The 13112-nt window shown below is 43.3% G+C and overlaps 1 protein-coding gene across 1 annotated transcript in view; it reads left to right on the forward strand.

Annotated features, from left to right (window-relative positions):
• Nucleotides 1-1556: 1556 nt before the first annotated feature.
• CKAP5 (cytoskeleton associated protein 5) overlaps nt 1557-13112 on the forward strand; it is a 141703-nt gene continuing 130147 nt past the window's right edge. Inside the window, exon 1 of the mRNA XM_053560495.1 lies at nt 1557-1639. The gene's annotated coding sequence lies outside the window, so the exon portion shown is untranslated. The remainder of the gene's footprint in view (nt 1640-13112) is intronic.

Raw genomic sequence — 13112 nt, forward strand, 5'->3', positions numbered from 1 at the left:
TCAGGCAATCCACCTGCCTCAGCCTCCAGAGTGTTAGGATTAAGTAAAGGCATGAGCCACTGCGACCTAGGCCTTTTTTTCTATTTTTTTCTTTGTAGAGATGAGGTTTTCACTTTTGCTCAGGCTGGTCAGCAACTCCTGACCCCAAAAAATTCTCTCACATCTCTGCCTTCCAAAGTGCTGGGATTACAGGCATGAGACCCCAATCCTAGCCCCCCTTAGTCTTTTAGCCTATTGGTAATCTATAACATATACCCTTTAAATCTCAGATTTAAAATGTGTTCTCTTCATAGATCCTCCCCCATCAAATTTCTCCCATGTCTAAGTATTTATAGCTTTTCATATAGTTCTCATACTGCTTTGGGGTTTTTTGTTTGTTTGTTTGTTTTTTGAGATGGAGCCTCAAGCTGTTGCCCCTGGTAGAGTGCTATGGCATCACAGCTCACAGCAACCTCCAACTCCTGGGCTTAAGCAATTCTCTTGCCTTAGCTGGGACTACAGGTGCCCACCACAGTGCCTGGCTATTTTTTGGTTGTAGTTGTCATTGTTGTTTGGCAGGCCCGGGCAGGATTCGAACCGGCCAGTGGCTGGTGCCTTAGCTGCTTGAGCTACAGGCACCAAGCCACTGCTTTGGTTTTTAATGTCTGGTCCATGTTTTATTTCCCTGCCCACTGTAGAATGCAAATTCCTTGGAAGGACCTGATTTTATTCATAGAAATATTGAATGTAAAAGCTAATCAAGATTTCTGGAGATCGTTATTAACCAAACCTTTCACACAGCAACCTCCAACTACTGAGTTTAGGCGATTCTCTTGCCTCAGCCTCCTGAGTAGCTGGGACTACAGGCGCCCGCCCCAACGCCCGGCTATTTTTTTGTTTGTTTCCAGTTTGGCCCCGGCGGGTTTGAACCCGCCACCGTCGATATATGGGGTTAGCGCCCCACTCACTGAGTCACAGGTGCCGCCCAAACCTTTCACTTTTATCTAGGGAGTATTAAGCATTTGGTGAACGCTTTACAGTTCATAAAGGTCTTTCCCAGACACCCAATTAGTTATATTAATTCCTCACATTAAGTTTGTTAGAGAAACATCGTTATCCCATTTTACATGTGGGAAAATTAAACTCCAGAATATTTTACTCACTGGGGAAAGTGATTTACTCAGAGCTGGTCCAAGAACGGAATCCAGCGTCCAGCTTCATTCACTGTTCCTCCTACTACATCCCAGCTGCCTCTGGTTTCCTTCACAGCACTTAGCTTCATAATCAATAATCGGTGAACTAAATGACTCAAAAACATTGTCAGGTATTGATCACATCTCAAACAAAGCAAACAGGCTAATGGCCAGGAATGCACAGCTCTACACACATCCTTAGCTTTTCTTTCTCCGTTTGTCAGTATCTTTCCCTCCAGCGACCTGCTCTCTACCTGAGCCGGCAGGGTCCCCAAAGAAACGCGGGTGCGCGCGGCCCCTTTAAGACTGCGGGAGGCGCGTGCCCACAGTCTTTTCAAATGGACCAATGAAAGGCTGATGGGCGGTTCTTCGAGGACCAATTAAAAAAGAGGACACTGCGGGGTGTGCGGCGGCCCAAGCGGTTTCAAACGGCTTAGAGAAGGCCCTTTGGTTCTCACCCGGCGGAGGTGAGTGGTCGGTGGGCCTGACCCACACGCAGGGCCCTCGGGTCCGGGTGTCGCGCGCGCAGTTTCCCTTAACCCCAGGGGGGAGGGGGGAGCTTTCGGACGCGCGCCTTCCTTGCCCTACGAACCCGGCAGGTCTGGGGCGGCGAAGCGGGGCGGAGGCCGGTGGACCTGCGGCGGACAGGGCGGGGTGGGGGCGTGGGCGCTCGTGTGCGGCGGGGCTGGAGGTGGGCCCCGGATGACCAGAGCGCGCCGCAGCAGGGCTCGAGGGGCACTGTATGGGGGACTCAGGCGGTGCAGGGCCGCGCCTGGTGGCTGAGGTGTTCCGGTGCTGGGCGGGGGCCGCGAGAGCCGGCTCCGCTAGTGTGCCCCTCGCGTAATTGTCAGATGAATGAATAAGTAAGAGCTGTGGTGGTTGTGAAGGGCCTTCCTTGTCTCCTCCGAGCGTGACTAGGACAGCGGTACCAGGGCCTGCCCCCACACCGGTGTCCCTTCCTGCTTGCTGCGATTTTAATAATTCGGTCATTCACTGCTTCGCCCTATCGCCTTACTTTCTCTCTTCCTAAGGGTGTCAATAAAGTTCAAGTGTTTTTCCAGCTCTGAAGGTTTGGAGGACCAATACAATAGCCAGTAGCATTGGTTAAGTAGGCTTGCTGCTTGAAGGCGGGGGCTTAGTGAACTAGATTTTTACTTTATAGTTCTCGTCACTTGCTAAGATAGCTACTTGCAATCGTGGTAATTGTCTTGCAGGTTTTAAAAGCATTCCGTTTTGTTTCTTGGATAGAAAATGATGAAAGTGATATTGCCAGAGTGGCTGTGTGTTGGAAAGTATATTCATGTTGGTGAATCTTAACAATGAGTTTTTCATTCAACATCAGTAGAGGGTGGAGTGGTTTTTGCAGAACTTGCCCCAAATTTACGCATGGCTCTAATTTAATACTCATGAGACCAAGGCATTAAAATCTTGGCCCAGAAATGCTGTCTGTCTTATATTATGCATAATTATAGTAATTGAAAACTCATTTTTATAAAGGTGAGCTCCTCCTTTCCCCATTTTATCACCCTGAGAAGTCCTTCTTTGACCTAAAGAGCTAATAAATTAAGGTAACAATCTTTTGAAACTTCTTTTTTTTTGAGACAGAGTCTCTCTTTTGTGGACTCCTGCGATCCTCTTGCCTCAGACTACAAACTAGCTGGACCTACAGGTGCCTGCCACAATGCCTGGCTGTTTTTTAGAGACAGGGTCTTGCTCTTGCTCAGGCTGGTCTTGAACCTGGGAGTTCAGGCAATCCACCCACCTCGCCCACCTGGAGTGCTAGGATTACAAGTGTGAGCCACCGAACCCAGCCCTCTTTTGAAACTTTTTATTTTTTTTTATTTTATTTTTTTTATTTTTTGTATGGATGATGTCTCATAATTGCCCAAGCTGGTCTTAAAATGATCCTCCTGCCTCTACCTCCCAAAGTGCTAGGATTACAGGCATGAGACACTATGCCTGGCCAATTTCCTCTTCTTTTTTTTTTTTTTTTGGCCGGGGCTGGGTTTGAACCCACCACCTCCGGCATATGGGACCGGCACCCTACCCCTTGAGCCACAGGCGCCGCCCCCTCTTTTGAAACTTTTAAGAAATTGTAAAAGATTTCTACTTCTTCTTAGGCTTAATGTTTTTATAGAATTTAATGTTATATGGCCGGGCGCGTTGGCTCATGCCTGTAATCCAAGCACTCTGGGAGGCCAAGGCGGGTGGATTGCCTGAGCTCACAGGTTGGAGACCTTGTCTCTAGAAATAGCTGGGTGTTGTGGGGCACTTGTAGTCCCAGCTACTCTGGAGGCTGAGGCTTGAACCCAAGAGTTTGAGGTTGCTATGAGCTATGACACCACTGCACTCTACCGAAGATGACAAAAAAAAAATTTAATGATATAGATAAAGACAAAATCAATTTATTTTGCTAGGATATATTAAATCTAGTTGGTAGATTTATGAGAACAAAAAAAAATTTTTTTTTGTTTTTTTGCAGTTTTTGGCCAGGGCTGGGTTTGAACCCGCCACCTCTGGCATATGGGGCTGGCGTCCTACTCTTTTGAGCCACGGGCGCCATCGGAGAACAAATTTTTAAGGGCTGTGCAATAAGGCAGTGGTAAACAAAGGTATTCTATTCTATAACAGTTAGCATGCCTCATTTTTTATTCTCTGTTATGGTTTTTATTTTTTATTAAATCATAACTTTGTACATTGATGCATTTATGGGGTTCAGTGTACTGCTTGGTTTTGATCATCAACTCTGAATTACGTATGAACAGTGGTGTGTGGTAATTCCATCACAGTCTTCTAAAACTGACAATCCAATTTTAGCAGCAGTTTTCTTTTTTACCAGTTTATTATTACTATAAAGGCTACAGATGAAGAGATGCATAGGGCAAAGTGTGAGAGAAGGGGTGTGGAGCTCTTATGCCTTTCCATTAAGCATATTCTAATATACCAACTCTCCTATAAACTTAATTCCATCAACTTTCATTTTCATAACTGTAGCCTCCATTAGGACTTTATCAATAGTTTTTTGTTTTAAGATATTAGGTAGGGGAAGTGTTCCCCAGCTATTACCATAAAACACTTAGGTAAAGGAGACACAACTTCTTTACATAAAGTCTGTTTATTTATTTTTTTTTTTGTAGAGACAGAGTCTCACTGTACCACCCTCGGGTAGAGTGCCATGGCGTCACACGGCTCACAGCAACCTCTAACTCTTGGGCTTACGCAATTCTCTTGCCTCAGCCTCCCGAGCAGCTGGGACTACAGGCGCCCGCCACAACGCCCGGCTGTTTTTTTTTTGTTGTTGCAGTTTGGCCAGGGCTGGGTTTGAACCTGCCACCCTCGGCATATGGGGCCGGCGCCCTACTCACTGAGCCACAAGCGCTGCCCCATAAAGTCTGTTTAAACATTCTGCTTTCATAATCCTATTAACCCTTACATTTTTATATTCTCAGTCTTAATTATAGACCTCTTCAGGGCTTCACCAATGGATCTTGGTACCTTTTTGCTTGGGGCTCCTATATCAAATAGTCCCAGGAATTTCTCATCACTTCCTGACCATTTTACCCTCTTGTGTTCATAGGCTTTGGATCCCCAGCAGGGAATTGAGCCTAGAAAGCTTTGCTTATTTGTCAATCTTCACCTTTTTTTTTAATTTTATTATTTTTTTATTTTTTGAGACAGAGTCTTAAAGTGTCAGTTTGGGTAGAGTGCCATGGCACCACAGCTCACAGCAGCCTCAAACTCTTGGGCTTAAGCAATTTTCTTGCCTTATCCTCCCAAGTAGCTGGGACTACAGGTGCCTGCCACAATGCCAGGCTATTTTTTTTGTTGCAGTTGTCATTGTTGTTTTAGTTGTCCTGGGCCGGGTTCAGTTGTTTAGTTGTCCTGCCAGCCTTAGTGTATGTGGCCGGTGCCCTACCAACTGAGCTACAGGCGCCGCCCTGTCAATCTTCATCTTAATTAATCTACCTATTGCCCCATGTAATTTCAGATCAGATTTCTCAATTATAATGTTTGCCTTTTGACTTACTAATTAAAATTTCTCCAAACTGGGATAAATACAGCAAACTTGTTTGGAACTCTTTAATGTTGGGACACCAGCAGGGGCTCCCTTTGCTCTCCACAACCTTTGTGGTAATGTTAAGATCTTTGTTTAATACCATCAGTTTCCATCTTATCCCTTTTCATAACTGTCTAAAGATGTCTATTCTGCTGGGACTAGTCCCATGACTCTTCTCTTTCTTTTTTCTCTAAATGTCATTCCATCAGTGTTTTCTTTATTCATCTTCTTTCTTTTTTCTTTTTTTTTTTTTTTGTAGAGACAGAGTCTCACTGTACCACCCTCGGGTAGAGTGCCGTGGCGTCACACGGCTCACAGCAACCTCTAACTCTTGGGCTTACGCGATTCTCTTGCCTCAGCCTCCTGAGTAGCTGGGACTACAGGCGCCCGCCACAACGCCCGGCTACTTTCTTTTTTTCTTAATAACTGTTTAAAAATTTCCAGCCTTCCTGGGATGAGTCCTTTGACTTTTCTCCTTGCCAGTCAGCATTCTTTTAACCTAATGTTTTTATTAGCATCTGCAAGACCCATGAGGGTAAGCTAAGACAGTAAGTTTTAAGTGGCTTTTGGTTTTGTAGCAGTAAGGTTATTTGGAGTATCCACATTAAGGGGGCATCCTTATCCACAGCATTTTTACCATGACCTGGGTAATGGGCATGTTCAGTGAGTGAATATCTCAACTATCATAAAGTCCTACCTGGCTTGCATGAGAAGCATATCAGTTGCTTCATTTGGGTGTTCCACTTGACATAGGTGGAGTCAGCTAGTCCCCCTCAGGAAGCTGATGATACCAATCTACAATGTGAAATGTGAAAGAATTCCTTTACATCATATTCCCTGGTTTCAGTAGTTTCTTCATTTTGTCTTTTTGCCATTTGGACTATCTGAGAGGTCTTAGAGGTACTTTTTTTGTTCCTGTATAATTTTTCCCTTGGGGAATAGCTTTTTTTTTGAGAGTCTCCCTATGTCACCCTTGGTAGAGTGCCATGCCATCACAGCTCACAGCAACCTCAAACTCTTGGGCTTAAGCAATTCTCTTGCCTTAGCCTCTCGAGTAGCTGGGACTCCAGGTGCCCACCACGACGACAATGCCCGGCTGTATTTTGGTTGCAGTTGTCATTGTTGTTTAGCAGACCCAAGCCAGGTTTGAACCTGCCAGCTCTAGTGTATGTGGCCAGCGCCTTAACCACTGAGCTACGGGCTCCAAGCCTGGGGAATAGCTTTGAGGCTGAAATCTGAGCTTGGTTTAGCTTCAAAATCCAACCCAGCATTCTCGTTTAATTTTGTTTTAGCTCTTACAGATAATAGCCAAAGGATTGAATGTTTCACTTTTTTCTTTTTTTTTTTTTAAGAGACAGAGTCTCACTTTATTGCCCTCAGTAGAGTACTGTGGCATCACAACTCGCAGCAACCTCTGACTCCTGGGCTTAGGCGATTCTCTTGCCTTAGCCTCCCAAGTAGCTGGGACTATAGGCTCCCGCCAGAACATCCACCTATTTTTGTTGTTATTGCAGTTTGGCCAGGGCCGGGTTCGAACCTGCCACCCTTGGTATATATGGGGCCGGCGCCCTACCCATTGCGCCACAGGCCCTGCCCATGTTTCACTTTTTTCTTACTAGCTTGCATTTCCTTATGTATGCAGTGAATCAACTCCCCAGAAGTTGGATTATCTCTAAATTCCGGTGATAACTTTTACTTTTAGCAGCTGAGTAAAGCATAGCTGCAGCTCTGTAACACATGGCCACATGGCCACCCAGGAATCAAAGGTTCTTCATTCTCACCCTTTTATCCTTTTTCTTCCCTAACACGTTTCTGTGAGCAAATACCAATTCTGGAAATACAGGAATTACAGACTTATTTTACACTCTTACAACACAAAAGATTCTGTGGGGTTACCCATCTCCCACACCAAACAAGTAGTCCTTCAGCAGGGACCACCAGCTGACTCTCCTCTAATTCAGTTCTGACACACTGTCCCTGGAGGTATGGTCAGATCCTACCATAGGTCATATTAGGTCAGATCCTAAGAAGAGGGCTTAGTCCCAAGAGACTGCCCCCACTTAGATGCCAGTCAAAAGCCCCAGGTTGTTTTATCTGTGCTTCTGACAAACTGACTATGAATGGGAGTTCCCATAACCCCTACCTTGGATTTCATTACTTGGCCAGAGCCATTCACAGAACTCAGGGAAACAAATTTACCAGTTTATAATAAAAGCTATTGCAGAGGATACAGATGAAGAGATACATAGGGTGAGGTAATAAAGGTCTTTCACAGTGCCTTAGGATAGTGTTAAAAATCTTTTTTTTTTTTTTTTTGTAGAGACAGAGTCTCACTTTATGGCCCTCGGTAGAGTGCCGTGGCCTCACACAGCTCACAGCAACCTCCAACTCCTGGGCTTAAGCGATTCTCTTGCCTCAGCCTCCCGAGTAGCTGGGACTACAGGCGCCCGCCACAACGCCCGGCTATTTTTTGGTTGCAGTTTGGCCGGGGCCGGGTTTGAACCCGCCACCCTCGGTATATGGGGCCGGCGCCTTCCCGACTGAGCCACAGGCGCCGCCCAGTGTTAAAAATCTTGATGAGGAATGAAAACTGTTTATTGGAGTGGAGCCAGGCTTTCTTATCCTCCTTTAATAGGATCTCATTCATTCATTCAACAAATATTGAGATTGATGCCTAATGTGTGTTAAACATTGTTCTAGATTCAGGGAATACACTGGTGAACCAGAAAAAGAGAAAACACCTGACCTAAGGGAATTTGCCAGTTTTATCTCTCAAACAATTTACTGTAGCAAATTGTAGTTTCTGTAATCCCTCTGGCTCAGCTCTGGTCCTTCCACAAAACAAATGCTCAAATACTTTTACTAGCACTAGCTAATAGGTATCAAATGCTCACTGGGTGCCACATTTTTTTCTTTATTAATCGTCATAATGTTTTACCAATGTAGAAGCTGATTCTTATAAAGGTTATACAACTTGCTCAAAATTATATCATTTACTGATAGAACCTAAATTTGAAACTAAGTTAGTCTGTCTCCAGGGCCTTTGCTCTTAACCTATGGTTGTACAATGTGAAATAATGGGATCCATTAAGAAGAATTCAGGAGAAATTTCTGGGTAGAATTTACCCCTACTCTTAAAAAAAAAACTACCAGAGATAAGATGAAATATGAATGATAGCCATGATAGTTTTTAGAAGGAAGATGGGGCATTCAAACTACAGTATTTACCATGTAAGAGATGGACAACTGTGACAGTAGAGGGGGACAAAGGAGAGCATAAATGAGTTTTTAATCTAATTATGATTGATGGATTCTTTGATGGTCAGCATTGGAGAGGTTTAAGGTTTTTAATGATTCTGGTATTTTTGCCTCTGGAGTTCAGAATATGTTACTTAGCTCATTCCTATTAGGGCAGTTACCCTGCTCCCTACTTAACACATCTCCAACACATTAAGCTTATTCTTTATGGCCTTTGCCTTTACTGTTCTCGCCTGTAACTTTTTATCCCAATCTCCCTCTATCTCAAGCCTGTATTACAGGCTTTACTCAGGTCTCAACTTAATTATCTCCCCTTAAAGAGGCATTTTTCTGAACTCTCAATTAGAGTAACCCTCTTTTTGGTCACTTTTACCTCATTATCCTTTATTTACTTCATAGCATTTATTGTTATGTGACAAGTTGTTTATTGTTTGCTTGTATATTGTTTGATTTCCTCATACAAATGAAAGCAGAACATAAATTTTTTGGGGGGAGGTTTGTTTTGTTTGTTTTTTTTTTGAGACAGAGTCTCACTCTGTCATCCTCTGTGGAATACGATAGAATCATAGCTCATAGCAACCTCAAACTCTTGGGCTTGAGCAATCCTCTTGCCTCAGCCTCCTGAGAGGCTGAGAATATGGGTGTGTGCCACTACACCCAGCTAGTTTTTCTATTTTTAGGGAGACCCGGTCTTGCTCTTGTGCAGGCTGGTCTCCAACTCCTGAGCTCAAGCAATTCACCCATCTCAGCTCAGCCTTCCAGAGTGGTAGGATTACAGGTGTGAGCCACCTCACTGGCCTTGTTTAATTTGTGAGGTTACCCTCAGCACCTCAGCAATGCCTGGAACAAAGTAGCTGGTCAAAAAAATATTTGTTGAGGCTGGGTGTGGTGGCTCATGCCTGTAATCCTAGCACTCTGGGAGGCTGAAACAGGTGGATTGCCTGAGCTCACAAGTTCAAGACCAGCCTGAACAAGAGAGACCCTGTCTCTAAAAATAGCCAGGTGTTGTGGTGGGTGCCTGTAGTTCCAGCTACTTGGGAGGCTGAGGCAAGAGAATCACTTGAGCCCAAGAGTTTGAGGTTGCTGTGAGCTATGGAGCTAAGGTACTCTATAGAGGGCGACAAAGTGAGACTATCTCTCAAAAAAAAAAAAAAATTCAAAATTGGCAAAGTCTTCTCTATGATAAAGTGATAAAGATAGAATGTAACTAACTAGTTGGCTGTGTTTCTGACACTTTGGGTGTGAGCAGTATCTTAACAATTGTTTGGAAAGTACTCACCAAAGAAAACCAGAAAAGTGAATAGATTTGTTTGTTTCAATTGGGTGGGAAAATAGATCTGTCTCTTCCTTTTGTTTTTTTTAAATTAAAAAAAGTTTTTTTTTAAACTGATAGAAGTTTTGAGAGGTACTGGTCGAACACATATTATAGGATGGCCTTCTGTTGGAATTTAATGTTTTTCTTATGATTAGACTGGAGTATGGGCTTTTGGCAGGAAGATCACAGAGGTAAAATGCCACTTTCGTCACATCATATCAAGGTTACATACTGTTAATATGATTTGTGACTGTTAATATTGACCTTGATTTCATGGGTGAGGTAGTGTTTATGAGGTTTCTCAAGTGTGAAGCTCTTTCCACATTTACTAATTCAGTCAAGTATTTATATTAGTATAGACTCAAGGATATTTTTATACTTTAGGTTGCATTTCTATACTGTTTGTTTGTTTGTTTTTTCAGACAGAGTCTCATTATATCTCCCTTGGTAGTGTACCATGGTGTCACAGCTCACAGCACCTTCCAACTTTTGGGAAGTGATTTTCTTGCCTCTGTCTCCCAAGTAGCTGGGACTACAGGTGCCCGCCACAACACCCAGCTATTTTTTTGTTGCAGTTGTCACTGTTGTTTGGCAGACCCAGGCCGGATTCGAACCCACCAGCCCCAGTGTATGTGGCTGGTCCCCTAACCACTGAACTACGGGTGCCAAGCCTATACTACTAAATTTTGTTGCTCAAATTATTCCAGCTTAGTCCATTTAGAGCTCTTTTAGTTGGCTTTTTATTATCCCCTTTAACATGCACATCTGTTTCTTTTTAATTTTTTTCTTTTTTTTTTTTTTTTTTTGTGGAGACAGAGTCTCACTTTACCGCCTTCAGTAGAGTGCCATGATGTCACAGGACTCACAGCAACCTCTAGCTCTTGGGCTTCAGTGATTCTCCTGCCTCAGCCTCCCACGCACCTGGGACTACAGGCGCCTGCCACAATGCCCGGCTATTTTTTGGTTGCAGTTCAGCCGGGGCTGGGTTTGAACCCGCCACCCTCCGTATATGGGGCCGGCGCCCTACTCACTGAGCCACAGGCGCCACCCAATTTTTTATTTCTTAATGCTGCCTACTTTCTGACAGTACAAGATGCTTTAGATTCATTTTGTATATTGTATGTACCCATGCTAGACTCTGCCATTTTTCCTAGGAGCCCTGGTCGCATCATTGCAGATTGGTATCAAAAACAAGACCTGGGTACTAAGTATTCTTACTGCTATTGGGGTATTATTTCTTTTGGGCCTTTTAAGCTGATAGAACAAAGAAATATATGTGTATATTTATCTATATGTATGCATGTGTCCTGACCCCATTTACACATATATAGGCTTATCTAAATATTTCGGTAGCTATCTGTGTCTACGTTAAGTTAAACCTGAGTTCTTACTAATAATAATTCCAACTCTGATCCATTACCACATGGCTCATTTTGGCCTCCTCTCCTTGCTGATCTGTGAATTTCCATTCCAATAGGGAAAACCTGACTTCTATTGTCCATTTATTTAATTGTTCACTTCCAATATAAATGGACAATAATATTAGAATTATTAACCCATACTCCATGGGGAAGAACTTTGTCAACTAGAGTATGGTACTTTTACGTGGTTCCTGTTGGCTTTTGACTTAGACTCCTCTCATTTCCCAAGCTACTTAGGTCAGTACCTGTACCCTTTTTGGTGAGGTTGTCTCATGCATATGTATTACAGTTAGATTGTCTTGTCATAGTCTTCATTCTTTTGTGGGATCCTTCTAACCTAAATGGCTTTTTAAAAATTTGCATGTGTTATCTACAACAAATCCACAGCTAGGGCGGCACCTGTGGCTCAGTGGGTAGGGCGCCGGCCCCATATACCGAGGGTGGCAGGTTCAAACCCAGCCCTGGGCCAAACTGCAACAACAACAAAAACATAGCCGGGCATTGTGGCAGGCGCCTGTAGTCCCAGCTACTAGGGAGGTGAGGCAAGAGAATCACCTAAGCCCAGGAGTTGGAGGTTGCTGTGAGCTGTGTGACACCATGGCATTCAACCAAGGGCGATAGAGTGATACTCTGTCTCTACAAAAAACAAACAAACAAAAAACCCAAACCCACAGCTAATATTATACTGAATGAAGTAAAACTGAAAACTTTTCCACTTAGAATTGGAACCAGACAAGATTGTCCTCTATTGCCACTACTAATTATTCAACATGGTGCTGGAAGTTCTAGCCAATATAATCAGGCAAGAGAAGGAAATAAAGAGCATCCAGATGGGGGAAGAGGAGGTTAAACTCTTGCTCTTTGGCCATGATATAATCTTATACTTAGAGAACCCCAAAGATTCAACCACAAGACTTCTGGAAGTGATCAAAAAATGCAGTAATGTTTTAGGATATAAAATCAGTGTCTACAAAGTAGTAGCCTTTGTAAATGCCAATAACAGCCAAATTGAAAAGCTAATCAAGGACACAATTCCCTTCATAGAGTTCAAAAACAAATGAAATACCTAGTAATCCACCTAATAGAAGAGAAGGACCTCTACAAAGAAAATTATGAAATCCTAAGAAAGAAATAGCAGAAGATATTAACAAATTGAAGAACACACTATGCTCATGGCTGGGAAGAATCAACATTGTTAAAATGTCTATGCTTCCCAAAGCAATCTACAGATTCAATGCAATCTCCATTAAAATACCATCATACTTTCAAGATTAGAAAAAATAATTCTTCATTTTGTGTGGAACCAGAAAAAACACTGTATAGCTAAGGCAATTCTTAGTAAAAGGAACAAAGTTGGGGCCATCACTCTGCCAGACTTCAGGCTATACTACAAAGCCATAGAGATCAAAACAGCATGGTATTGGCACAAAAATAGAGACATAGACATTTGGAACCAAATAGTAAACCATGAGATGGCTTGGCGCCTGTAGCTCAGCGGCTAGAGCACCAGCCACTTACACCAGAGCTGTTGCTGTGAGCTGTGATGCCATGGTACTCTACTGAGGGCGATATAGTGAGACTCTGTCTCAAAAAAAAAAGAAAACCATGAGATGAAACTAACATCTTACAGCCAGTGATCTTTGATAAACCAAACAAGAACACACACTGGGGGAAAGAATCCCTATTCATAAATGGTGCTGGGAGAACTGGATAATCACATGTAAAGGATTGAAACTGGACCGGCACCTCTCACCACTTATAAAAATTGATTCAAGATGGATAAAAGATTTAAATCTAAGGCATGAAACAATAAAAATCCTCGAAGAAAGTGTGGGGAAAACACTTGAAGATATTGGCCTTGGGAAAGATTTTATGAAGAAGACTTCTGT

This window comes from Nycticebus coucang, chromosome 14 (genome assembly GCF_027406575.1).
Source record: "Nycticebus coucang isolate mNycCou1 chromosome 14, mNycCou1.pri, whole genome shotgun sequence".
Classification (NCBI taxonomy): domain Eukaryota; kingdom Metazoa; phylum Chordata; class Mammalia; order Primates; family Lorisidae; genus Nycticebus; species Nycticebus coucang.